The sequence below is a fragment of the Myotis nattereri genome (genome assembly GCF_964212035.1).
Source record: "Myotis nattereri genome assembly, chromosome: 1".
Classification (NCBI taxonomy): Eukaryota; Metazoa; Chordata; class Mammalia; order Chiroptera; family Vespertilionidae; genus Myotis; species Myotis nattereri.
Window position 1 is genome coordinate 104,415,727 of NC_138075.1, and position 27,872 is coordinate 104,443,598.

A 27,872-nucleotide genomic window follows, 5' to 3' on the forward strand; every position below is an offset into this window, starting at 1 on the left:
GACAGTGAAGAAACCTGACCCTTTTCCTCCAGCTTCATCACCCCCTCGAAGACACTGAGCTGGACTGAGAGGAGGACAGTAAGGAGGAAGTTCTCCCTGCAAGTGCCTAAAGTCCACAAGTTATGGGTTAAATGACCAGGGTCACTGTTCTCAGGGTCACCAGGGGAGCAAGGCATCACTGCTCCACACCTCAAAGCATAAACATACTGCTGGACTGGCATTTCCTAGAGTTCTAAAACTGCAAGCTTTTACCATTAGGACAAAATTAAAGGAGAAAGTAAGAGATCTCTTAAGTAAGTTGATTCAGTCTCTGGTAGAAGATATAAATAAAGCATTTAAGTATCATTGCTAACCTGAGTTACATGAAAACAATGTATATTTGGATTATACCAATTAAGCATATATTAAATTGCAAACATACAAACTATAATTCTAGAAAACACTGCCTTTATTATTCTCTAAATAGTAGCATTTTACACACCACCATCCTGTCATTCACCTTGCACTTTCCACTGGATATCACCTACACATAAAACAAATGAGTTTACCTACTCTAAGTTTTAACAGTAAATTAATTCAATACTTTTCACACAGGAACTGTAAACTATATTCCTAGGAAGCATCCATGGAGGTGCAATGACTAGTAAGGACTGAAAAACAGGCTAGCTGCTCAATTTCAAGTGGGAGCCTGTTAACTTAGACTGAGTGCTCCCCTGGTCACTCATCTCCCTCTTCATGCGGGGACACAAAGGGCCTCATACTGCCTATCCAAACTTGCTTAACAAATCTTGCCCAAGCTCTAAAAACTGTCTAAGTCCTCAATTTCAAAAACTTTTAAATTCATAGTTTGGCCTGGCCGGTGTGGCTCAGTGGTTGAGCACCAACCTGTGAACCAGGAGGTTACAGTTCAATTCCCAATCAGGGCATATGCCCAAGTGTGGGCTCAATCCCTAGTGTGGGGCATGCAAGAGGCAGCCAATCAATTCTCTGTCATCATTGATGTTGCTATTTCTCTCTCTCTCTCCCTCTCCCTTCTTCTCTGAAATCAATAAAAATATTTTTTTCTATATATATAAAAGCCTAAGCAACTGTTATGACCGAACGACTGGAACAACCAGTCAACCAGGCGCTATGACGTGTACTGACCACCAAGAGGGCAGATGCTCAACACAGGAGCTGCCCCTGGTGGTCAGTGCGTTCACACAGCCAATCTCCTGCAGCCAGCCAACCTCCCATGGCCCCTCCCCGCGGCCGGTCCCCCCATCAGCCCCAATCAAAGGGGCCAGCTGGCCAACTGCCCACAGCCCACCGCCCCCCAGGACAGCCAACCTCCCACAACCCCTCCCCCAGTCGGCCAACCTCTCATGGCCCCTCCCTGCTGCCAGCCAGACCCCCCCAATAGGCCTCGATCGCAGGTCAGGCCAAGGGACCCCACTCATGCACGAATTCATGCACCGGGCCTCTAGTAAATAAATAAATTCAGAGTTTGCCCCTGCATTTAGGATATCACAAAGCATGTTTAAAACCCCCTTCCAAAACACAGAATCATCTTTACAAAATATGGTTATGAGCAGAGTGCTGATCAATATTCTCATTTGCCAAATACATACATTAACTTGAAGGGATAGAAGATGCCCTTGACTCACAAGCATCTAATAAAACCTTCAGAGGAAAAGTCATCAATGCAGCTGAATCTCTCTCTCTCTCTCTCTCTCTCTCTCTCTCTCTCTCTCTCTCTCTCTCTCTCCTCTTCCCACCCCCAGCAAAGTCATTATGTCAATTATGACTTTCAGGAGGGTGCCCCCTTAAAGGAACATGGTACCTGTCTGTCACAGATAACATGATAATCTTCTTTCAGCTCACTACTGTTATCTCAATCTTTTAAAAACCAAAATGTATTAGCAATGATATCACAGTAATTAATCTCAGCTTTATGTCAGACAACTTTCAAACTTCCCATTTTCCACAGATAGTTCCCTGCTTGGGGGAGAAACTCAACCACCTCATAAATTTTGCATATTTCTAGCACACTGTGTTTTAAAATATGCTCAAGTATTGATCATAGTGATGCAGCAGAGGGACCGAAGGCCCTAAGGCTTAACAACTCCGCAAGGATGCAGGATCAGGGATGGGGACCAGCTTTTTCCTCCAAGGCCTTCTTATGCTCTGGACCACACGTCCTATGGCTAGGAGTCAGGCTTTGGAGGTTCTTATCTCTCAAGTTTATGTTCCTACTTCTATACTTACACAGTGATGGGTCTGCAACCACAGTTAAAAGCCAAAGCTGCCAGCAGAGAGCACCTATGAGCAGGGAGGTTAATGCATTTTTAATTGAAACTTCATATCCAGGATGGGGACAATTTAATCAGATACTAGAATTAACTCATGTGTTCATGAGAAACTAAACAATTGAAAATGCTACAAAATTAATCCTATATTATTTTAAATGTTTTCCTATATAAAACACTTTTTAAAAGAAAATCAATGCAGTGCAGTTAGAAGCTACATTGAGATCTATAGCTTTCTCCACACAATGTCAATGACCTTCCAAATGATACCTGTCCATTATTAAAAGCTTGTACAAGCACCCACCGTCTTGTAATGATGGAGTTATTTCCCATCAGTTCTCTCACATGGTGGTTAATTTTTTTTAAGTTCATATATTTGTAAATTTGCTAATAAAAATTAAATTATATATACAAACCACAGAAAGTACAACAGTGAAATATATATACTAGTTAAACTGGACAGTTTCCATCAAATCCACAAATCAGAAAACCAAACAGACCATGAGATATTTTTGGTTTTCTCTTTACTGCTATGCTGTATTATTGATTCTGAAAACAAAATACCAAAGGGTGGGGGTTAGTGGTGGGATGAGCTCTGTGGATAAGTCAGCTCCGCTGTGCTACCAATGGCAGCAGGGGTTTCCAGAATTCCCCCTCGTCACACTGTCTACACTGAATGCCGCCAGGTAATGCCAATGCTTTTAAAATCCGCTTCATGACCTGTATTACTCATAAATATGAAGGAAGCATGAGCTCAATGATTACAAGAAATAGAGCCTAAGGGTTAAAATGAAAGCTCTGGACCTTATCGGGGCAAATTAACTGCTCGCTGTTTTAGTGTCTTCATCTGAGAAATGTAACAAGAGTACTCAACTCACAGAGTAGTTAAAAGAATGAAATGAGTCAAAACCTTTAAAGTAGTTAAAATGGCATAAGGTATTGAGTCACTGCTCAATAAGTATTATTTACTGCTGTTATTATTAGCCAGAATTTTCAAATTCCGTCAACTGTGTAAAATTACCATTGTCCATTGTAAAATCTATTCTTTGAGGGACACTAATACATAGTGTCCATCAATATCAAGATGGAATGAAAGTCTACCCAGGTGATTCTCAAATCTGACTTCATCAGATCTAGGTACCACCATCCCAGCCTAGCCCCACTGATCAGAAACTCTGGTGAGGTTACTGTGCCACCAGAGCTGGGAGCTCCTACAACACCGACACCAGGATCACGTCTACTGAATAACAGCAAGTTCCTTTGCAAACCTAAAACATTATTTGCTTGATAGGAATGATTGTCTTAGGTGAGTACACTCATGGTCTTAAAAAACAAAGACAGTAATAAAAATAAATGCTGGTGCTAAGACATGTAGCAGCTAAAAACAGTATCTATAATAATAAAAGCATAATTTGCTAATTAGGCCGAACAACTACACTATGACACCCACTGGCGCCAGACCAGCCAAGACAGGTGTAATGCGATTGGTCAGGGGCCCGGCCATTGCCCCATGATCGCCCTGCAGAGGGAGGCCTAGGCCACCGGCCGGCAGGGTGATCAATTGGGGGTGCTCCACGATAGCCCCAAAGAGGGAGGCCCAGGCCATCGACAGGCGGGCTGCAGCAGGTGGGCGGGGCCATCCTCTGCGAGGGAAGCCTGGGTCCCGGCTGCTGGTGGCCAGAAGGAGGTCTGGGTTCCAGGTGCCTACTGGAGGCCACAGGGAAGCCCAGGTCCTGGGTGCTAGAGGGAAGCCAGTGCCGGCAGCCGGGGGAAGGAAGGAAAGCCTACTCTTGCACTAATTTCATGCATTGGGCCTCTAGTCTAAGCATAAATTTCTCTAGCCTGGGACTGGGTCAAAGTATTTCCCAGCTGATAGGGGTTGGATAGGTAATCAATTAGCACTGTTTGATTTCTGCCTAAATGTGTTTGAACCATTAGCAGTCAACTGTCTCTGAGGCAGATGCATCACTTCCTCAAGCTTTCAGTGATGACTGATGCTGTCTGTAAGAGTGCAGTGGCTTTTAAAACAAGCTTCTGTCTCTCAGACACTTACTAAAGGCCAACACTGCATCTGTACTCTCTCGTCCCTGAGCACAGTCCTAAAAGGGGCTTCTCCACAGTGTCTCAGAGCCCAGGATGGTCGGCACAGGAGTTTCTGTGACCAGGGAATCAACCCTTGGCCAATTACTAGCTGTGTGAGCTTGGTAATTAAAGATCTTGCCGCCTGACTGGTGTGGCTCAGTGGTTGTGTGCTGACCTATGAATCAAAGGTCACAGTTTGATTCCTGGATGGGGCACATGCCTGGGTTGTGGGCTCGATTCCCAGTGTGGGGCATGCAGGCGGCAGCAGATCAATGATTCTCTCCCATCATTGATGTTTCTATCTCTCCTTCCCCCTTCCTCTTTGAAATCAGTAAAAATATATTTAAAAATAAATTTTAAACATTTTTTAAAAAGCTCTTGCCATTTCCCCATCTGCAAGATTTCCCCTTAACACTGTACCAGTCTCTGAGCCCACAAAACACAGACCACAAATTCCATTTCACACAGTGTGGTGGCTATTCCATCATTCTGAGAAGTCCAGTTTAACACTTAGGCACAGGAGTCCCAAACTCACATGCCTACGGGAACCAAGAGAGTAAATGAAAAGGGGCAGGATGGGTGAGTTCCCACAAACTGGAGAGCAAAAACTACTTCTAAGGAGCAGCTCCTCCAGGCAAGCAAGGGTGTGAGCTTGCTCCCATCTGACACCCCAGGCCTCAGGAAAAGCTGCACCCTGTGATGTGGCATATTCTCATTTGCTCTGTCTGGTGATGATAAACAATGTTAAAGTACACTGGCCAAACCACCCCTCTGCAAGCAGAGTCAACCCCACGGGACCCCAGGCAGGTCCCTTATCCCAGGCAGCCAAATCCTGAAAGCAAAAAGAACTACCACCTTGTACTTTGAAAGAGGTTGAAATTCATTTCACTGAAGCAAGTCTAAACATAGCAACAAGGGAGATTGCTCTGTGTTTTTTCTTATCAAAAACCACCCAAGTTGCCCAGCCTGTGTGGTTGAGTGGTTGAGTATCAATCTATGAACCAGGAGTTCACAGTTCAATTCCCAGTCATGGCACAGGCCCGGGTTGCAGGCTTGATCCCCACTAGAGGCGTGCAGGAGGCAGCCAATGGATAATTCTCATCATTGATGTCTCTCTTTCTCTCTCTCTCCCTCTCCCTTCTTCTCTGAAATAAATTTTTTTTTTAATTTTTTAAGCTATCAAAGTTTAAGAACATGATGATTTGGGGGCAATTTGAAGCCTCTTAGACTTTGTCCCTGGTCTCTCATTTCTCCATTCCTAGTCCTACACACTGTTGCCAGAATAAAATTCTTTCAGCCATGTTGTTAAACACTCTGTTGTTTGAGAATTAAGTGTCTCCTACTATGTATGACAAAAGTATTCAACCCCATCCCTCCAGCTTCATTCACTATCATTTACTGGGCACAGTTCATGGGAGCCTGACATCTAACAAATGCTGTTCAACAATGTTAATATTGAAACCCTTGCAATGCACTGTGGATCAAAGACCAAATTCATTCATTGTATATTTTATTAGATTCTAGGCATTTTGAGGCTTAGTAGAGTATATGATTGATCTGGAAGAGAGAAACATACAGAGCACAAGCCCTTCATCCTCCATTTCCTCAGTATAGTTAAGAAATTATCATAGTTAATAAAAGTTTTTAAAAATAGCTCTAAAACTTCAATTCTCAAATACTTTACAAAATTATCTAGTGCTTCAAATACATGCAAATACCCTTTAGGACAAGTAAAATGTCTAAAAAAAAATGACACGGAATAAGTGTCATTCTGAACACTTTCACAGATTAGAAAAATAGTCACATTAGTAGCCAGGTAACCCATCATCTTAAATATAATCTAAAAGATAAGAGTGAAAAACAGTGCATCTATACTTTTGCTTCCATTTGTTCTAATGCTACTAACCAGTTAACAGTAAATATGTCACATGTTCCTTTTTCTTCTTTAATTGATTTTAGAGAGAGAGGAATGAAGAGGAAGAGAGAGAAACATCGATTGGTTGCCTTCTGTTACATACCCCAACCAGAGATTGAACCCACAACCTATGTATGTGCCCTGACCGGCAACCAAACCCTCTTTGTGTAGGGGATGACGCTCTAACTAACTGAGCCACACCAGCCAACGCTGTTGCCTATTTTTAAGTTTTCCCAAATCTGATGATGTCACTGCAGGCTACGTAAAATGTTTTTATTATCCAGCAGAATGCAACCATTTCTATACTTGTCTCATCTTTTTCATTACTTAGAAGAAGCAATCAAAGATTCCAAATTCTCAGAAGGGACATTAATTTCATTAATGTTTAGAATACTTACACTTTGTCATATTTAGGTTTTCACATTAGGCACCATTATCAAATTATGCTCACATGAAAATCCTTAAAATGCTGAAAGTAGCCTATGTTTTTAAGATACCATGCTATCAATTAAAAACTCCTGTGAAAATCTAAAGCAGTCTACATGTAAAAGTAAAGCTAAACATTTTCAAATAGTATTAACTTGATTCAATGCAGAAGGATCTCCTACAAGAAGCCCATCTGACAACTTGCATGCACAAATAAAGTTCCCACTTAATTAAAAATACATTAAGGAAACCCTAGCTGGTTTGGCTCATTGGATAGAGCATCAGCCTGCAGACCAAAGGGTCCCAGGTTCAATTCTGGTCAAGGGCATGTACCTTGGTTGCAGGCTCCTCCCCAGCCTAGGCCCTGGTCAAGGGCGCATGCAGGAGGCTACCAATTAATGTGTTTCTCTCACATCGATGTTTCTCTTTGTCTTTCCCTCTCTCTCTTTCACTCTCTAAAAATCAATGGAAAAATATGCTCAGGTGAGGATTAACAAAAAAATAAAAATAAAAAATAAGAAAATAAACTAAGAAGATGCACACAACAGATTACCCTCATTATGCAATGAATGTTCTCCTTGAGGAACCAGAAAGTAATCTGACAGCAGCCCAAGCAGCTCACTGTGCTTCCCTTCTGGCTGTTGTGGACTCATCTGCAATCCATCCTCAGGGAGAGAATGGGGAAAATAAGGAAAAATCATCCTGATAAAAACTACATTCTGCCCTGGCTGGTGCGGCTCAGGGCAGAATGTACCTCCCATGCACCAAAAGGTCACCATTTCGATTCCTAGTTAGGGCACATGCTTGGATTTTGGGTTCAATCCCCTTAGAGGGCATTTTGGAGGCAGCTGATGATGTTTTTATTTACCCCTCCCTTCCTCTCTCTCTAAAATCAACAAAACATATTTTTTAAAATAATAAATAAGTAAGTAAGTAAATAAATAAACAAATAAAACCATATCCAACATATCCCTTGCCTCCCTTTTGTCAAAATTAGGGGCTTTTCAATGTGTGTTTTGGAGATATTTAATCAGTTTTATAGCATGAATCAGAACTAAAGAACAAGTTGTAAAGAATTTTAGTATGTTTCTTAAAATGCTCAATACAATAATTTCTCACAGCTATAACCTAATCTCAGTGTTATGACTAACAGAGCATCTTATAACATATGGGAACACCATGGTTTATCATACGAAATATGAGATATTTCTGACCTGTGTACCATCACTAGCATTTTAGCTCATCTATTAAACACTATGTCCTTTGGGGGGAAAAATGTATATGTGTAAAAATGACAGACTGTTAAAAGTGAGAATTTCTGAGCGTGAAAAATACGCCAAGAAAATAAATAAATAAATAATTTAAGTTGCCAAGCTTTCCAAAAGATATAGTAAAGACTTCAAAACTTTCATCTATTTAATAAATCAATGAATGGTTGGAATCAAATTTTCACAGCAGTGTTGCTTTTGCTTTTCATTGATCTTAATGTGTGCTGAACAATATATTAATATTATTAGTCTTGAGGTAATTGATAATTTTTGGTTGTAATTGTGATTTGTCATGATCTTAAATTTATGACAATCCAGTAAAGGAAAAGTGTTTTTTATAAACCCAATGTTTAGGAATTAGAGAAATTCAGTTGGGTTAATGTTCCTAGAAAAAAAAAAATTAATTTGGTTGTATTTATTTGATAGAGTCCTTTGCTGGTCTAAGTTCTATAAGGGAATGTGATAAGAATTTTGTCCTGACTAATCCAGAGTGTTTTATTCTACCTGCTGTACTCCAGCTACAAAATTCTAAGTTAAGATAGAAAGGGCTCAAGGCAGCAAAACTTTGTACTTATTTTAATGGGAAAACATATAGTGCATAAACTGTCATTTTACAACAAAATTAGTTCATCCACCTATAAAATTATCATCCTTAGAATATGTATACATATTACAGAAAGACCTACTGCTGAAAAGGAGAATTTCAGTAACACAAATTATACGTATTTCCATCACTTTGTTAATTGCCCAAAGAATGAGTAAATCTGCAATTTGAGGAAGGAACCAATTAGCAATCTTCCTTCTATAGACTATAACTGCCTCCTGTTTCATTATTACAGCCTTGCAGTCAATCACACATGGAAAGGGACTCCCAGCCTCCCTTCCCACAATACAACAGCAAAGTCACTGTGAACACAAAAGCTTGCATCACTCCCACACCTCAGCCAGGTGAAAAATCCCTTTTTGTTTTCCTTTTCTAGCTAGAATAAGAAGCAAAAGGGTTCCCAAGAGCACCTGGAATACTCAGACAATCATATGCTAAATCATAAAACAAGTCTCAGTAAGTTTCAAAAGACTGAAATAATATAGCATAAATTCTCTAGCCTCAGAATAGTGAATCAATAATAAAGATATTTGGAAACTCTCCAAATGTTTGCATACTTGAAAATAAAGGAGCAGACTTCTAAATAACCCATGGGTTAAAAAACTCACAAGGGCCCTGACTGGTTTGGCTCAGTGAATAGAGCGTCAGCCTGTGGACTGAAAGGTCCCGGGTTTGATTCCGGTCAAGGGCATGTACCTTGGTTGCCGGCACATCCCCAGTGGGGGGTGTGCAGGAGGCAGCCAATCGATGTTTCTCTCTCATAGATGTTTCTAGCTCTCTATTCTTCTCCCTTCCTCTCTGTAAAAATCAATAAAATATATTTTTAAAAAAAAACAACTCACAAGGAACATTAGAAATATTATGAACTCAATGATCATAAAAATTCAACATATCTCAATTTGTGGATTGCAGCTATAGTTTGATGGGAAATTTATAGCTCTAAATACTTATATTAGAGAGAATAAAAGCTTAAAAACAATTATTTAATTTCTGCCTTAAGAAAATTGAAAAAAGACTAATTAAATCAAAGTAAGTAGAAAGAAAAATAATATAGCTACATAAGAAATCAATAAAATAGAAATTGGACAAATAAATAATATCAACCAAACCATAAGATGAACCCACAAAAATTAAGAAAACTGATAAACCCATAGGTAAACTAATCTAGAAAAAAGAAATCACAAATTAGATGATATGACAAATTCCTTGAAAGACACAAGTTACCAAAAGTGATACAAGAAGACATAGAAAATTTATATAACCCTATATATATTTTAAATAAAGATACATAATTTAAAACTTCCCACAAGGAAAACTCCAAGTTCAGATGGCTTCATTGTTGAAATCTGTTATAAACATTTAAGGAAGAAGGAAGGCAGATTTCACATAAACTCTTCCAAGAACTAAGAGGGAACACTTCTTAAATTCATTTTGAAAGCATAAACCTGATACCAAAATCAGTCGAAGACATATATACACATACATGTATACACACACACACACACAGAGGGCTGGGCAAAAGTAGGTTTATGGTTGTTCATACCGAAAATATATATGATACAAGAATCTACACTAATAAAAGAGAAAAATGGTAATTGGCGTACGGCGAACCGTTTTCATTGGCTAATCAGGGCTATATGCAAATTAACTGCCAACTAAGATTGGCAGTTAACTGCGAACAAGATGGCGGTTAATTTGCATATGTAGGCACAATGCAGGGAGGCGAAAGGGAAATCAGGAAGAAGCCCCCTGCCACTGACAGTGATAGGAAACCCAGGGGGGAGCTAAGAGCTGGGGGGCAGGGCAAAGGTGGCCCTGGGGGCGCCTTTGCCCTGCCCCCCAGCCATGATCGGAGAATCAGGTACCTTTGCCGCCCTGACCAGTGATAGCAGGAAGTAGGGGTGGAGCCAGCGATGGGAGCTGGGCACAATTGAAGCTGGCAGTCCCAGGAGCTAGGGGTCCTTTGCCTGGGCCTAAAGCGGAGCCCACGATCCCGGGCCGCTGCAGCTGCGGGTCCCCGCTGCCCGGGCCGGACGCCCAGGCCAGAGGCGTTAGGCCTGGGCAGGGGCGGAGCCTAAAACCGCGGGGAGCTGGGGGGGCGGAGCTGGGGATTGGGGGGATATGATGGTCCCCTTGCCAAGGCCTGAAGCCTGGGTCAGAGGCGTCAGGCTTGGGCGGGGGGTGGAGCAAGCGGTCAGAGGGAGATGGGGGTCCCCTGCCCAGGCATGATTCCTGGGCCAGAGGCCTCAGGCCTGGGCGGGGATCAGAGCCAGTGATCGGGGGGAGATGGGGGTCCCCTGTCCAAGCCTGACACCTCTGGCCGAGGCATCAGGCCTGGGCAAGGGGCCGATCAGGCGATCGGAGGGTGATGGGGGTCTACGCCTCTGGCCGAGGCATCAGGCCTGGGCAAGGGGCAGAGCCAGCAATGGGAGGGGTCTGGGGGTCCCCTGCCCAGGCCTGACGCCTGGGCCAGAGGCATCAGGCCTGGGCTGGGGGCAGAACCAGTGATGGGGGGAAATGAGGGTCCCCTGCCCAGGCCTGGCGCCTCTGTCAGAGGCGTCAGGCCTGGGCAAGGGGCCAATTCTGCGATTGGAGGGTGATGGGGGTCAACGCCTGAGGGCTCCCAGTATGTGAGAGGGGGCAGGCTGGGCTGAGGGACACTCCCCCCCACCCCCACCCCAGTGCACAAATTTCGTGCACCGGGCCCCTAGTAAATAATAACAATAACCTCTGTTTCGTGTACTCACATCTGTAAACCTAGTTTTAACTCTCGAGTATATAATCTCCATCATGAACACAAGCACAAAAATCCTTAACAAAATAATAGCAAATTAAATCCAGTAAAATATAAAAAGGCATTCTGTTCACCACAACTCTTAAGAGCCCCTCCTTCTCTCTCCCCAGAATCCAAATCTTTGTTGGTTTTCTAAAGAATAAATTAACTGGACCTGAAAATTAATGAGTTAGCAGTTTGAAAACTTTTCCCTAACATTATATTGTACTATACAGCTACAAATGTGCATGATGCAGCAGGATTTTGAAATCAAGAGTAGAGAAACTTGGGGGCGGGGGGGGGGGGGGGGGGGGGAGGAGGCCGCAATGGGAAGATAAGGACACATATGTAATACTTTAATCAATAAAGAAATTTTTTTAAAAAAGAGAAACTGAATTTAGAAAAATATGATGAAGCTAAAGGCAATATTCAAAAGTTACTCCATGAGGTCTCCAGATTGGCTGTGACAGCACTAGCAGCCTAGACAAGGAGGGGATCCCTTTCACTGAGCACAAGAAGAGAACTACAACTACATTCACTACCAGGAAGAAATTCCTCTGTGGATTCTCAAAGAGAATGCTGTGTGAGACATAGTAAAGCATATTTTCAAAATCATTCTTTCATAAATCCTGCATTAAGTTTCAGGCATGCTTCTTTTAACATTTTCTCATTAAAGGGAAATGAACTAATGCCACAAGCAATGGAGGAGGGGACAGCTACATAACGATAATTTGATCTGGTCACACAGCTCTAGTTTTGTAAATTACACAACTTTGTTCCCCAAACTTAAGAATTTTATAGCTACAAATTTCCATAGGCGGGGTATCCACATTCTAAAGATATTTGTATCTTTGTGGATGTATACATGAATAAAATATCGATATAATAAGCTGTGACATATCTCTTTATACCACTGTATTTTCCCTCAGTTTTTTCATGGCCTTCTGACCCAGAAAAATGTCAAAATATTAAATTATGACTGATCACCTTGTTTTAGAAACTCTTCTATAGATTACGGCTGTTTTAAACTGTATGTAATCTGGTATGAGATCCTCCTCAGTTGCCCTATAAATTTCATTCAACTCTCATTTAGAGAGCTGTTCTTTTACCTTAATCTTTCACATTCGTCCTTTACACTAATTGCTAACACTGACAGTTGTTAAAGTCAGACTTACTACTCTAACGCTGACTACAATAGGTGCCAAGCAGAAATCACAATATCTCAACTACTGTTCAAAGTTTCATTGGAAGGAACACAAAAACCTAGAGCTATATTTTAGATACAATTGTGTTCTTCATAAAACAATAATATCTAGGCCATAAAAAAATATAAAACAATCAATTGCCATTAAAATCACTGAACTTGTTCATAGCAGCACAATTCACCATAGCTAACATCTGGAAACAGCCTAAGTGCCCATCAGTAGATGAATGGATCAGAAAACTGTGGTACATCTACATGATGGAATACTATGCTGCTCTAAAAAGGAAGGAACTCTTACCATTTGCAACGGCATGGATAGAACTGGAGAGCATTATGCTAAGTGAAATAAGCCAGTCAATGAAGGAAAAATACCACTGAACTTTAAGTGAATCCTAACTACTAGTGCAATATATTTTTCAGCATGCCACAAATGTTTTGCCTAAATCTTTATCTTAAAAGTAAACCACAAGAAAAGTAAATGCTGTAATGAATTTGCAAATATTTAATAGAGGAGCAAAGTAAATATTTGAGACAAGTAAAATGGGAAATGTTTCCCAAAACAGTTTCCTCAACTTCTCAGAATTGATAGGTTAAGAATGTAAGGAAGCCCTAACTGGTTTGGCTCAGTAGATAGAGCGTCAACTTGCAGACTCAAGGGTCCCAGGTTCGATTCCAGTCAAGCGCATGTACCTTGGTTGCGGGCACATACCCAGTGGGGAGTGTGCAGGAGGCAGCTGATTGATGTTTCTCTCTGATCGATGTTTCTAACTCTCTATCCCTATCCCTCACTATCTGTAAAAAATCAATAAAATATATTTTTTTAAAAAAAGAATGTAAGGAAGAGAAAAATTTTGCAATACTAAATATAAAAAGAAATTTAATCCTATTAATCCTTTTTTTTAAAAAATAGACAATAAGTTATTTTCCATATCTCTAACTCTAAAGACCCCCACCAAAAGGGCTCTTCATATTTTATGCCCAAGCTAATTTCAAGAAAAGTATCTGCAATTAGAAACAGTGCCCTACTCTTGCATTACCATGACATACAGCAATGGGCTATATCCTGTCCAGTTTTCAAGTGAAAATATATGTATAAGACCAGAAAAGATAACTAAAACATCCATGTCAATAAAAAAACTGAGTATTTACTATGTACAAAGCACTGAGTTAAAGCAGAAATCATTACCTACTGTGAGAAAATAAAATTTATCAGATATCATAAATAGTTTAAAATAGGCAGACCACGTGTCATAAGAAAAATAGACATAAAAATACTATATGAGTTCACAAAAGGGAAATGTTATATTCACTTGAAAAGATACAGGACTTGGCCAGTGTGGCTCAGTAGTTGAGCCTTGACCCATGAATCAAAAGGTCACTGGTTTGATTCCCAGACAGGGCACATGGCCAGGTTGCAGGCTCAATCCCCAGTGGGGGATGTGCAGGAGGCAGCTAATTAATATTGTCCTTTCTCTCTCATCGATGTTTCTCTCTCCCTGTTCCTCTCCCTTCTCGCTCTCTAAAATCATTTTTTAAGTATTAAATTTAAAAATATAGAATATTTTTGCATGTGAGCAAATAAAGGCTTTTCAAGCAAGACTCTGGATGTAAAATCCAAAACCCAGAAGTTAAAGTATCCCAGAGTATGATATACACCAGCAGTCGCCAACCTTTCAGACCTCACAGACCACCAGTGGTCCGCGGACCACCGATTGGCAACTGCTGGTATATACCATGCAAAAAAAGTTAAACAACAGGGAAAAGACAGAAAATATCTTTTGAATATGTATTTAAAAGTTACTATTATAAAGGGCTCATCATAAAACAATCCAAAAGAAAAATAAATAAAAAATTCTGAGAAAAGATAAGCATTTAAGAAGGGAGACTCACAAGTACTAAGGGAAATAATGACAGACCAATCTCTGACTATCAAATAGACAAAAAAAATTATAGGTAATTATAGGTAACGTAATATTCACAAAAGGTGGAGAGCATAAATTATCTTTTTTACTGTAATTTGTCAGTATCTTCAACATACAATGTGCATTCTTTTTGAACCAAGCGATTCATCTATATTCTATAGGAAAAGCTCCCATACACGAAATACATCTGTAATTATTCTGTAGCAGCAATTTTTAATAGAATATTGGACAATATATTAATCGTTATCATTAGAGAAGTAGATACATAAGTTAGGATACTTCCATACAATTAGATAATATGGGTGACTTTCCAAAATAGTGGCAGATTAAGTGGAAGCTACACTGACATTCTCCCAGACCAAACTGAAGTTACAACTGAAATATAGAAAAACCATCCAATCTAATAACAGACAAACATGGTAATTAACCGTAACTTCGCTACCCTTCCCATTGGCTAATCAGAGCAATATGCAAATTAACTGCCAACCAAGATTGCGGCCGGCAGCCAGGCAGCTGAAGCTGAGGCTTGCTTGCTCCAGTGATAGAGGAAGCCAAGGTTCCCCACCTGCCGCCGGCCAGCTCTGAACTGCAGTCTAAGCAAATATGTTGCAATTATAGAAGCTAAACAATCCCCAGAAACCTGCTTTCAGCCAGCCGGGATCTCAGAGCTGGAGTCGCAACAAAGTTTCAAATACAGAAGGTAAACAAACCCAGATATCTGCTTTCAGCAGCCCAGGTCTCAGAGCAGGAGCGGGCTCTCAGCTCCAGTGACAGCTATAAAAGGTAAATAAATCCCAGAATAAAAAAAAGATAAAAAGGAGAGCTTGGGCGCGTCAGTCGCCCGCCAGCCTGAAAACGGCCCTCAGCCCCTCACCCAGACTGGCCAGGCACCCCAGTGGGGACCCCCACCCTGAAGGGTGTGTGACCAGCTACAAACAGCCATCATCCCCTCATCCAGACTGGCCAGGCACCTCAGTGGGGACCCCACCCTGATACGGGGGACACCCTTCAGGGCAAAGCAGCCGGCCCCCACCCGTGCACCGGGCCTCTATCCGATATAGTAAAAGGGTAATATGACTCCCAACACCAGGATCAGCGGAGCCTCGAGGCCTCTCAGCACCGGGATCAGCGGAGCCGCGAGGCCTCACAGCACTGGGATCAGCAGAGCCGCAAGGCCTCCCAGCACCGGGATCAGCAGAGCAGCGAGGCCTCCCAGCCTGGGATCAGCAGAGCCGCAAGGCCTCCCAGCACCGGGATCAGCAGAGCAGCGAGGCCTCCCAGCCTGGGATCAGTGGAGCCGCAAGGCCTCCCAGCCTGGGATCAGCAGAACCGCGAGGCCACCTGGCCTGGGATCAACAGAGCCTCCCAGCACTGGGATCAGCGGAGCCATGAGGCCTCCTGGCCCCTGGAGCAGTGTGACAGGGGGCAGCGCACAAACACCCTGATCAACCCTGCTGTGTGTGTGACAGGGGGCAGTGCCGCAACTCCCTTACTGGCCCTACTCTGTGCGTGATGGGGGGAGCTCCCTAACCCCCTGATCGGCCCTGCTCTGTGCATGACAGGGGGAGCTCCCCACCCCCTGATCAGCCCTGCTGGGAGGCATATTACCCTTTTACTATATAGGATAGAGGCCTGGTGCATGGGTGGGGCTGGCTGGTTTGCCCTGAAGGGTGTCCTGGATCAGGGTGGGGGTCCCCACTGGGGTGCCTGGCCAGCCTGGGTGAGGGGATGATGGCTGTTTGCAGCTGGTCACACACCCTTCAGGGTGGGGGTCCCCACTGGGGTGCCTGGCCAGCCTGGGTGAGGGGATGATGGCTGTTTGCAGCTAGTTACACACCCTTCAGGGTGGGGGTCCCCACTGGGGTGCCTGGCCAGTCTGGGTGAGGAGCTGAGGGCTGTTTTCAGGCTGGCGGGTGACTGAAGCTCCCAACTGCTCCTTTTTCTCTTTTTCTTTCTTTTTTTTTATTCTGGGCCAGCTTTAGCTCTGACTCCAGCTCTGAGGCCTCTGCTGCTGAAAGCAGGTATCTGGTTTGTTTGGGTTCTATAATTGAAACAATGTATAACTCCAGCTCTGAGATCCTGGCCAGCTGAAAGCAGGTTTCTGGGGTTTTGTTTCACTTCTATATTTGTTACAATGTTTCAAACTGCAGGCTCAGAGGCCAGCAAGGCAGGCAGGAACGTTAGTTTCCTCCGTCACTGATGCAAGCAAGCCTCATGTTAGCTTCCAGTTGCCTGGCTGCCAGCCGCCATCTTGGCTGGCAGTTAATTTGCATATCGCCCTGATTAGCCAATGGGAAGGGTAGCGGTCGTACGCTAATTACCATGTTTCTCTTTTATTAGATAGGATGATGGGTTACCAATTAGATCAAGAAAGAAATAAAAAAACTTCCTGGAAACAAATAATAATATGGAATATACAGTGATGATTGTAAGACTGCTCACTAGATGCACCCTGAAATCCAAACTCAATCTGAAATTGAACCCCAACATAACTAACAAGAATCTAAATCCTCTGTGTTATCCCCACTCTTCCTCCTCCTGAAAGGATCTGCTACAACACAAGCAAATCTGGCTTCTATGTCAAGTATTCCATCTCCATAATTTCATCAGCAACGCCTATCAAAATGTCATCTTACCATACCAAAGAGGCTTCAAAGATTTTGCCTAAGAAATTAAACATATGTATTTATTCAGAAAATTTCTCATTACATCCTTTACAATAGAAAAAAATAAATTCACCTTATTCATTTCAATAGAAAAAATGAAATAATTAATCCACCTTATTCATTTCAAAGTAAGTGGCAGATGTCAGTATACTTTGTCTGAATTCATTTCAGCTGGGCAATATTGTAGTATAATCCCAATTTTTTTTTTTGCGTTTTCTAATTCTTTTTTTCTTTTTCTAAATTAAATCTTTATTGTTCAGATTATTACATTAGTTACTCTTTTTACCCACCATAACTCTCCTCCACCCAGTTCCCACCCCACCCTCCGCCTACACTCCACACCCACTGTCCTCATCCATAGGTGCACAATTTTTGTCCAATCTCTTCCCTCACCCCCACACCCCTTCCCCCCCCCCCAAGTATAGTCAGTCCATTCCCTTTCTATGTCCCTGATTCTATTTCAATCACCAGTTCATACTGTTCATCAGATTATTTATTCACTTGATTTTTAGATTCACTTGTTGATAGATGTGTATTTGTTGTTCATAATTTGTATCTTTACCTATTTCTTCTTCTTCCTCTTCTTAAAGGATACCTTTCAGCATTTCATATAATACTGGTTTGGTGGTGATGAACTCCTTTTCCTTATCTGTGAAGCTCTTTATCTGGCCTTCACTTCTGAATGATAGCTTTGCTGGATAAAGTAGTCTTGGTCGTAGGTTCTTCGTATTCATCACTTTGAATATTTCTTGCCACTCCCTTCTGGCCTGCAAAGTTTCTGTTGAGAAATCAGCTGACAGTCGTATGGGTATTCCCTTGTAGGTAACTGGGTTTCTTTCTCTTGCTGCTTTTAGGATTCTCTCTTTGTCTTTTGCTCTTGGCATTTTAATTATGATGTGTCTTGGTGTGGTCCTCTTTGGATTCCTTTTGTTTGGGGTTCTCTGCGCTTCCTGGATTTGTAAGTCTATTTCTTTCACCAGGTGGGGGAAGTTTTCTGTCATTATTTCTTCAAATAGGTTTTCAATATCTTGCTCTCTCTCTTCTTCTGACACCCCTATAATTCGGATGTTGGTACGCTTGAAGTTGTCCCAGAGGCTCCTTACACTATCTTCGTATTTTTGGATTCTTTTTTCATTTTGCTTTTCCGGTTGGGTGTTTTTTGCTTCTTCGTATTTCCAATCTTTGACTTGATTCTTGCGATCATCTGGTCTGCTGTTGGGAGTCTGTATAATATTCATTTCAGTCAGTGTATCCTTAATTTCTAGTTGGCTCTTTATCACAACATCGAGGGTTTCACCAGTCTTCTTGAGGATCTCACTACATTTATCGGGGGTCTCACCAGTCTTTTCGAGGGCCTCATTAAATTTATTGGCGGCTTCTAGACAGTTCTTTAAAGTCCTTAAAAGTGTGGTTTTGAACTCTATATCCAGCAGTTTGCTTTCCTCCAATTCTGTCGTGTGTGTCCTGTTTCTTTGTCTCAGCATTTATTATGCTTCGCTGTGTCGACAGAGTGCCTTTCTGTGCTAAGTGTCCCAATTACCTGAGGTAGACACTCTTGGTGCACCCCCTTGTGGGCTTTGTGCACAGTCTTGTTGTAATTAAGCCTTGATTGTTGTAGTTATCACTGGGAGGAATTGGCCTCCAGGCCAATTGGCTGTGAGAATCAGCTGTGTCTGCAGTGAGAGAACTTCTGTGCTGGAGACACCCCTCTGGGGCTAGACTTGCTTCAATGGGGCTTTGGTGCTCACTGAGTCTGCCCCCTGAGTGTGTCTTTTATGGTTCCACGGAGCTGCAAACTGGATGGTTCCACTCTGACTTCTGGGCTTCCTGGCTCCTGGATCTCTAGGGAGGTGCTAATCTAGCCTTTGCCTGAGGCTATCCAGCAAAAGTCTCCCTGCAGGGCTTGGGCGGGGCAGGTCCCAAGGGATCAACAGGGCGGGGTTAGCAATTATGGCTGCTCTCTGTCTTGCCCTCAGAGGCTCTGATTCTCAGTGTCCCAGTAATTGCTGCAAGCCCCAGGGAGAGAAAGCTGCCCTAGGGTTCTGAGCGATGCCAGACAGTCCCGCTTCTCCCGTATGAGTCTGGGTCCCTAGAGACTCGCCCAGAACTGGAGCTCAGAGCCTGGGACTCCCTCCCGATTGAAAACGACAACCACGCCCTCAGCCACCAGCCCTCTCTGCATGCACTCCTCACCTTAGTATTTTACTTCAGCACTGCGCCTCCTCTGAGTCTCGGTATGCTTTTCTCTTTGCTCCTAGTTGTAGAGCTTCCACTCAGCCAGCCTTCCTGTGGTTCTGGATGATGTCCGTTCCGTCTTTTACTTGTATTTTTGAAATGGTTGTTCGAGGCAGCAAACTCCGGTGTTTACCTATGCCGCCATCTTGGTTTTCCTCGTATAATCCCAATTTTTAAAATGAAATATTTTATATATGGTATACTCCCCATTTGTGTAATAAAAACTTGTTTGGATAGATAAAATTACAGATTTTTTTTGCTTCATGTGAGTTTCTCCCAAATGATTTACATAAGAAATTAAGACTTTTTAAGTCATACACAAAATTGATCATTTTGAGGGGAAGAATATTCTAAAATATAATCCGAGACTTGCTTTCATCTTCTTTTCCTTTCTTCTCTTTACACACACACACACACACACACACACACACACACACACACGATATTTTCAAAGGGAATCCAATACTTATGACTGCATATATACTTTTTTTTTCTTATTTTACCCATCAATAAAAGGTTTCTGTCTTTTGCCTAAAACTAAAAACAAAACAAGAAACAAGTATTGCTGGTGCTGATGGTATGAACTAATTCTTAAGCTAAATTCTTCAACAACATCAATTCCTTGAACAAAGATTCATTAATCCAGACCCTTGGAATATCATCTACTTAACTGTAGGTCTTCTTTACTATGCAGAGGCTGAGAGGTGCAGATTGTGATAAATCTTTCTAGAGCCTCATACCACCATGCTCTGTAATACACCAAAAGATGCCTGAGGCTAGAGTATTCAAATCGTAAAATATATATTTTTACAGCATTATACACAAACACAAATTTTAAAAATTCTACTGAACAGTCCTATTATCTGTGTACACAAATATTTGACTTTTTAATGCTAGTTTGTATCCACTAATAAAATACATCCCATGTGTTTTATCCCACTACTGATTAAGAAATGATTCAAACATAGGGAATATTTAAAGAACTATATTATCAATACCTGTGTACACAATATGTAGATTCTACTTTAACAGTATGCCATGTTTGCTTTACCACAAATCTATGTATCCATGCTTCTATATACCCATTATTCCATCTGATTTTCTGATGCATTTCAAAATAAGTTGCAGATATCAGCACACTTTTCCTATAATCACTTCAGTATGCATATCATTAACTAAATATCAATATCTAAAACACTAAGTTTTTTATTCAGACATGTTTTCTTCCTTTTAGCAAGAATGATAACAGAAGTTAAAATTTCATGCGGAAAGAAAAGTCCCTTGGCCCCATAACAGAGTTGGCCCTGGGAGGATGCATTCTCCTCAGGAAAAAAACAAAACAGCCTTTATGTACCTAACCAGCCATGCATACTGAGGGGCTGCTCCCAGATGCCACCCAGGCTCTGGTTTCCATCCAGCCACACAGTCCTCTGGCCTAAGCCAAGCCACGGCATAACAAGAAGATGGATGGGTCACCTGCTGCTCATCACTGGCTTATGTCACTCACATGATAACTGTATATTTTGTGATACTGTAATTATCTGTGCATTTACCACTCCAAATAGTTTACTGCCTTCTTAAATGTAGGAATGAGCCCTGGCCAGTGTGGTTCAGTTGGTTGGAGTGTCATTCCGTACACCAAAAGGTCGCAGGTTCTATTCCTGGTCAGGACACATACCTAGATTCCAGGTTCAGTCCTGGGTTGGGTACGAGAGGTAACCACAGGATATTTCTCTAGCACATCAATGTTTCTCTTTCTCTTTCCCTCCCTCACTCTCCCCCTCTCTTAAAAAAAAAAATCAATATACTCTCAGGTGAGGATTAAAAAAATTAGTGTTCCTGATTGGTATGCAGTGTTCTCCTCCCCTGGGCTGTGAATGTATGTGTCTGGCCATCCTCATAAGCCAGAGCAGAAATCCCTCTCCCATCAATGGGGTGAAGAGAAGACAATCAAAATAAAATATTTACTTTTATTTAATGCATACATGATGACTGAAGAAAGAAATACAGATGACCATTATATTGGTCAAAATAGAAAACTTTTAAAACTTACAAAATAGAACAGTAGGAGGGTATAATGATTTTCTTTGGTCATGGGAAAATAAGTACAGAATTTTGGGCTTTACAAAAACAAAAAAATATATACTACTGGCATCTGAAACTCAATATTGGCCAAATGCAGCCTTCTGAGCCCCTCCAAGCCTGCTCCTGCCCAGACATCCCCACTTCAGTGACAGATACCACCATCCACACAGCTGGACAGTAAGCCAAGTGCATGAAATCAGGGGCCATGTTTCCCATTCAGTGCTATAGCCCCAAATTAGAATGGAATTCAGTCTGGAGTATAGGATTAGTAAATGTGGAATGAATACTAGTAAACAGATAAATGGTTTTCTCTAATAGGTTAAGTTTACCTTTCATGCACCACATGCATTTATAATATGTGTTTGGTTAAACTCAATTTAGAGTTGATTTTTTTCATTAACAGTGTTATCTTACCTAATAACAGACAAACATGTAAATTGACCATACCTTCACTACACTAACAAACCAATCGGGAGAGTATGCAAATTAACCCAACAAAAATGGCGGTTAATTTGCATACATAGGCTCCAGGCGGCAGAGCAAAGCGCAGCGAAGTCTGATGGCCCAGGGGCTGGAGCAGCGAAGCCTGACGGCTCTGGGGCCGGCTCCGGCAGGAGCCCGGCCAGAGCGAAGGCCTGGGTCCTGGGTACCAGAGGCAAACCAGTGCTAGCAGCCAAGGGAAGGGAAAGCGTATTGCACGAATCTCTTCATGCAACAGTTCTCTAGTTTTAAATAATAAAAAGTTGGTTACTTAAGTAATTCTGCACTATTGTCTATATTCATGTAAAAGTGACAATTAGCCCAGGACAGTTTTGCTCAGTGACTGGACTGCTTGCAGGTTTGAACTAGTCAGGCACGTGCGGGAGGCAACCAATAAATGTGTCTCTCCTCCCCACCCCCACCCTTCCACTCTGTTGGATAAATCAATGGGAAAAATATCTTCAGGTGAGGATTTTTTTTTAAGTGACTATTAGATGTACCTTTTTTTTTTTTTTTTTTAAGAAAGGGAGGGAGGAAAAAAGAGAAAGAAACATCAGTCATTTGCCTCCTGTATGTACCCTAACTAGAGATCGAACCTGCAACCTGGATGTGTGTGTGCCCTGACCAAGAATGAACCCACAACCCTTGGTGCACGGGACGACCATCCAAACAACTGAGCCACTCTGGCCAACGGGGGGGGGGGGGGGGGGGGGGGGGAGTGTCAATTGCAGAGAAGAATGCTTACAAACTATTTTAAAAGTTTAGAAATAGGTTGTTTTTGCCCTGGCCTGTTTCCCAATGGTAAGAGTATCGGCCTGGGCACCAATGGGTCAAGGTCCAATTCCCTCTCAAGGGTACATATCTGGGTTGCAGGTTCAATCCCCACCCTAGTCAGGGTGAGTGTGGGAGTTAATGGATGGATGTGTGTGTGTGTGTGTCTCTCTCTCCCTCTTTCTCTCTTTCCTTCTCCCTCTTCCCTCTCTTCTTCCCTCCTTCCCACACCCTCTAAAAATCAACAGAGCCCAGCCAGCGTGAATCAACCATGGCGTGGATCAATGGTGGAGCATCAACCTATGAACCAGGAGGTCACAGCCCAGTCAGGGAACATGCCCGGGTTGCAGGCTCAATCCCCACTGTGGGGTGTGCAAGAGGCACCCAATCAATGATTCTTTCTCATCACTGATGTTTCTATCTCTCTCTCCCTCTCCCTTCCTCTGTGAAATCAATAAAAATACTTTTTTTTTTAAATCAAGGGGAAAAAATATCTCAGGTGAGGATTAGAAACAAAGAAAGTGGTTATTTTAGACATTCCAGAAACAAGTCTCTCCCTCCCCTTTTATTGATGAGATACTGCACAGTCCCAGCTGGATTATCCAAATCTGGTCAGAAAAATGAAGGAGGTAGGGATAGGAACAGGGGTGCAGGGTATTGACCTGGTTCCAATAATTCGGTGTAAGGTCAAAGGTATCTCACTCATACAATTTGCTTTTCACTTTTTAACAGAAGCCAAAGTTTATTCTGTGATTACATGGTCAGGCAAGGAGGATGTTCTGTTTCTGCAATAACATCAGTCAAACGCTGAAAGCTCTTTTGGAGGTACTGGCTACATTTTGCCTTCAGGGACAGGTGAAGTCATGCCCCATCATGGACTAGGAAGACATCTGCCATAAACATTGCTGAGTAGAACTCACCCCAGGGCCAAAAAGGTAAAAGTCATTTCCCCGTCCTCAACAAGCTTATATTTGGGGAGGTAAAATCAGAGCAAGGCAGCCAGAGCCAGAAAGCCTGGGACAGAGAGCAAGTGGTGAGCAGAATACTGATCGGGGTAGAGAATCCAGAATACAGGATGCATCTCAGCAGAAAGCCCAGGAGAAAGGAAAGATCAGATGTAACATCTTCTTGAATAAGCTGGAACTTTGAACTTTTTCTCCTAAAGGCTATGGGTCTTACTGCATGCAACATTCTCAAATATTTTCTAGTTTATTCTTTTTTTAAAAAAAAATTTTTTTTATTTTAGAGAGAGGAAGGGAGAGGAATAAAGAGATAGAAACATCAATGCAAGAGAAACATCAGCTGCATGCTGCAAGCTGCACACAGCCCACTGGGAATCAAGGCCACAACCAGGGCATTTGCCCTGATTGGAATCGAACTGTGACCTCCTGGTCACATGGGATGACATTCAATCACTGGGAGACATTGGCCAGGCTATTCTCCTTTTTTTTAATGCCAGGTTTAACTCACAAAGAACACAACCTCTCCCCCCACGCACACATTGGACTAACCATTCTATGTGATACACACATCTATAATTTTAAGAAAAATACTTTTATCAGATAGTTAGAGGAAATGATCACAGACTTTTACAAGTACCACTGGGAAAGCTGGTACTAAACCCACCTGTGCCGAGGGGAAGAATACTATTTTTAATCAGGTCAATGGCACATCAAAACTGCTATGTATTCAAAACCTCATTAAGTGGAAGAGAACCCACTGCTAATTTTATTGGTAAACTAGAGGCCCGGTGCACAGAATTCATGCACTGGAGGGGGGAGGGAGGTCCCCTCAGCCCAGCCTGTGCCCTCTTGCAGTCCAGGACCCCTCAGGGGATGTCCAGATAGGGCCTAAGCCAGCAGTCAGACATCCCTCGTGCAGTCTGGGGCTCTCGCAGTCAGGGACCCCTCACTCCTTACCACCCACCTTCAGCAGAGGCGGGAGAGGCTCCTGCCACCGCCACTGCGCTTGCCAGTCATGAGCCTGGCTTCTGGCTAAGCGGCACTTCCCCTGTGGGCGCACACTGACCACCAGGGGGCAGCTCCTGCATTGAGTGTCTGCCCCTGGTGGTCAGTGTGTATCACAGTAACTGGTTGTTATGCCAGTTGTTCTGCCATCTGGTCTATTTGCATATTAGAGTTTTATTATGTAGGATATAAAGTGTTTAAAGTACACAACACTACAAAACATAAACATAGAACAAGTACAAATGGGGCTTTTCAACAAATGACTATGATGATATATCTGAACGAAATATTTACAAATGGAAGGAAATAATAGAAAATATCTCTCTCCCCACAATCCCCTTAAACAAAACTATCAATCATTAAAATATATGCAAGTTTTTAGTTAAAATACAGTTGTCAACTAAATGTAATGTGATATCCTGAAGTGGATCCTAGAATACAAAGAGGACATTAACAGAAACACTAGTGAAAACCAAATAAAGTCTGGAGTTTAGTTAAGTAATACACCACTGCTGGTTTCTTAGTTTTGACAAATGAACCGTGGTAAAACCAAGGAGGGCTAGGTGATAGGTATAAAGGAACTGTCTGTGCTCTCCTTGCAACTTTTCTATAATCAGATAGCATTCCAAAATTAAAAGTTTATTTTTAAAAATGGAATTAGTATTATACCACGTCTGTTCAGAAAAATAGAAAGTAACCAACCATTTCAAGTACTGCTGAGGAATCTAGCAAGATAAATGTCCACTGGCCCTATGTTAATTAAAATTTTAAAATCCCACAGGTGCCAGGAGAGAGGGGAAGCAGGGAAAGAATAACAGGGATTGTGTTGGGGAGCTGGGAAAGACCTCAGAACCTCTGTTCCAGAACCCCAATTACCTTGACAACCCTCTTCATGTGCCAGACTCCTAGAGATTACTCTGCAAGCACCACCTTCCACTTCTCCAAACACCACATCTGACAGCTTTTCCTAAACTTAGGGAAGCATCTTGAACAGTTGATTTCACTAGTGCTATGATATTGAAGTGAGAGCAGAAAACAGAAAATATCATTCTCTTAACTGATATCCTAGAACTAAACACTAACTGACACACAGAGGGTCTCTTTACATATAACACAAAACATTTTCATGAATCTAAGGGGGAAATACTCTCTATCTTTTTTCAGAGAAATTGGAAAAAGATAAGAGCAGAACAAGATCTCAGAACTGGCACATGATAATCACAGAAGGCAGGGACACTGGCACCACTCCCTCCTGCTGGCACAGCAGGCATACTCACAGGGAAGTAAGTGGGAGGGAGGAAAGATATCAGATGACTTTAAAGAGAGAGAAAAAGTAAAAATAGCAGTTGTTGAGAGCCTAACCCTATCCCAAGAGGAAAAGTGAAGGTAATATGAAACCACTACAGAGGTAAGAGAAAAAGGTTCCCATTGTCACTGACGATTCCAACATTATAACCAGTGCATATCAGGCTGGGCCCGGCAAAGCTCTCAGATGAGCGGTAGGAGATGACTTGAAGAGCTCTCCTAGATTCTGTGATAGTAGTTAATTCAAAGAGACACGGATGCTCTGAATGCAAAATGATTTTTTTTTTTTAAGTATCAAGGGATCCGGTCTCCCCATACGCAAATTTACCATTAGGATTCAGCTTCTTTCATCATCCAAGTATCTCAAAGTCACCAGCCTTTTGAATCAGTGGCAGTGACACCAAACATCTTCCTCTGTCAATCACCTTTGCCAGTCATAACAAAACTAGAGGCCCAGTGCACAAAATTTGTGCACTCAAGGGGGTCCCTCAACCCAGTCTGCACCCTCTCACAGTCCGGGAGCCCTCGGGGGATGTCTGACATCCTTAGTGCTGCTGCGGAGGTGGGAGAGGCTCCCACCACGGCCACTGTGCTTGCCAGCCATGAGCCCGGCTTCTGGCTGAGCAGCGTTCCCCCATGGGAGCTCACTGACCACCAGGGGGCAGCTCCTGCCTTGAGCATCTGCCCCCTGGTGGTCAGTGTGCATCATAGCAACTGGTCATTCCGCTGTGCGGTTGATTTGTATATTAGCCTTTTATTATATAGGATTATATAGGATGGAGATTTATCATTAGTTCCTGACAGGACTATAAAAAGTGTGTTCAGAACTGACCTGTTCTTTTGGCTCCTGCCCCATTCTCACACCTCCCACCTCCCACTCCTTGTACCTGAAATGCCCCCAGGTCTTCTCTATTTCCACATCAATCTGTTCTAAAGCTTCAAAATGTTTCCCCCACCAGCCTCTTTTCTACTGTAATGTTCCCTCCCCTCTCTTAGTAATTCAAAAACAGAATCTTTGAAATTTTAAAAGAAATTTGCATATATTTTTTTAGATCCCGACTTCATAGAATAAAAAAAAACAAATTAAATCACCAATTATTGCAAGTATAATTAGTATACAGTGGTTTAAAATGTGAAACAACTTTAATAGTCTATGTAGAAACATCACTACATCAACAATCTGGTAGACACATAATATTGTAGATATCTCACATCACTGAATCTTGAAATCAACTTTTAACAAAACATATGAGAGTGCAAATGCAAATTATTTATTTATACGAAGCTTGTTCCCAAAAATGAATATCGTGGCTTAATAAAATTGGTATATTTCCAGATGTGCAGACCTTATCAGCAAACCTAAAAATAAGGTTACTGCCTATCGAAAAGCCTATTACTATGCTTTTATAAGGCCAGAAATATTTATTTCTATTTTAAAAGAAAATCTTCGAAGAACCAGAAGAATGGCTAATTCCAACTTGTGTCCTTTTTGTTGTTGTTGTACACGAAAAATTCTAATAGTTCTGAATGGCCCCAAACATGCAGAAATGCAGCCCCAGTACCGATGAGGACATCGAGCTACAAGTGGACCAGAGAACAAAGAGAATACCCACCTTATGCACAGAAACTCCTCCATGCTATCAGTGCCATCATGGCACTCGGTACTCTTGAGGGGAAGATTCTGGGATCATATTATCCCTGATCATGTATGAAATCAGTATGCTATCCACTTCACTGAGAAATCACTCAGTATCATAGAAGTCAATGAAGCACATACAACACAGAGAAGCTTTAGTTAACAAAAGTTGACTAAAATGCTTCAATCCAGAAAATAATGACTGGGCTTTATTTATAAACTTACAGGATGATTCTTAATATTTT

At 42.1% G+C, this 27,872-nt stretch overlaps 1 protein-coding gene across 7 annotated transcripts in view; it reads right to left on the bottom strand.

Annotated features, from left to right (window-relative positions):
* The window catches only part of PARD3 (par-3 family cell polarity regulator), an 823,338-nt gene that overhangs the window by 707,731 nt on the left and 87,735 nt on the right, over positions 1-27,872 (bottom strand). The window lies entirely within an intron of this gene.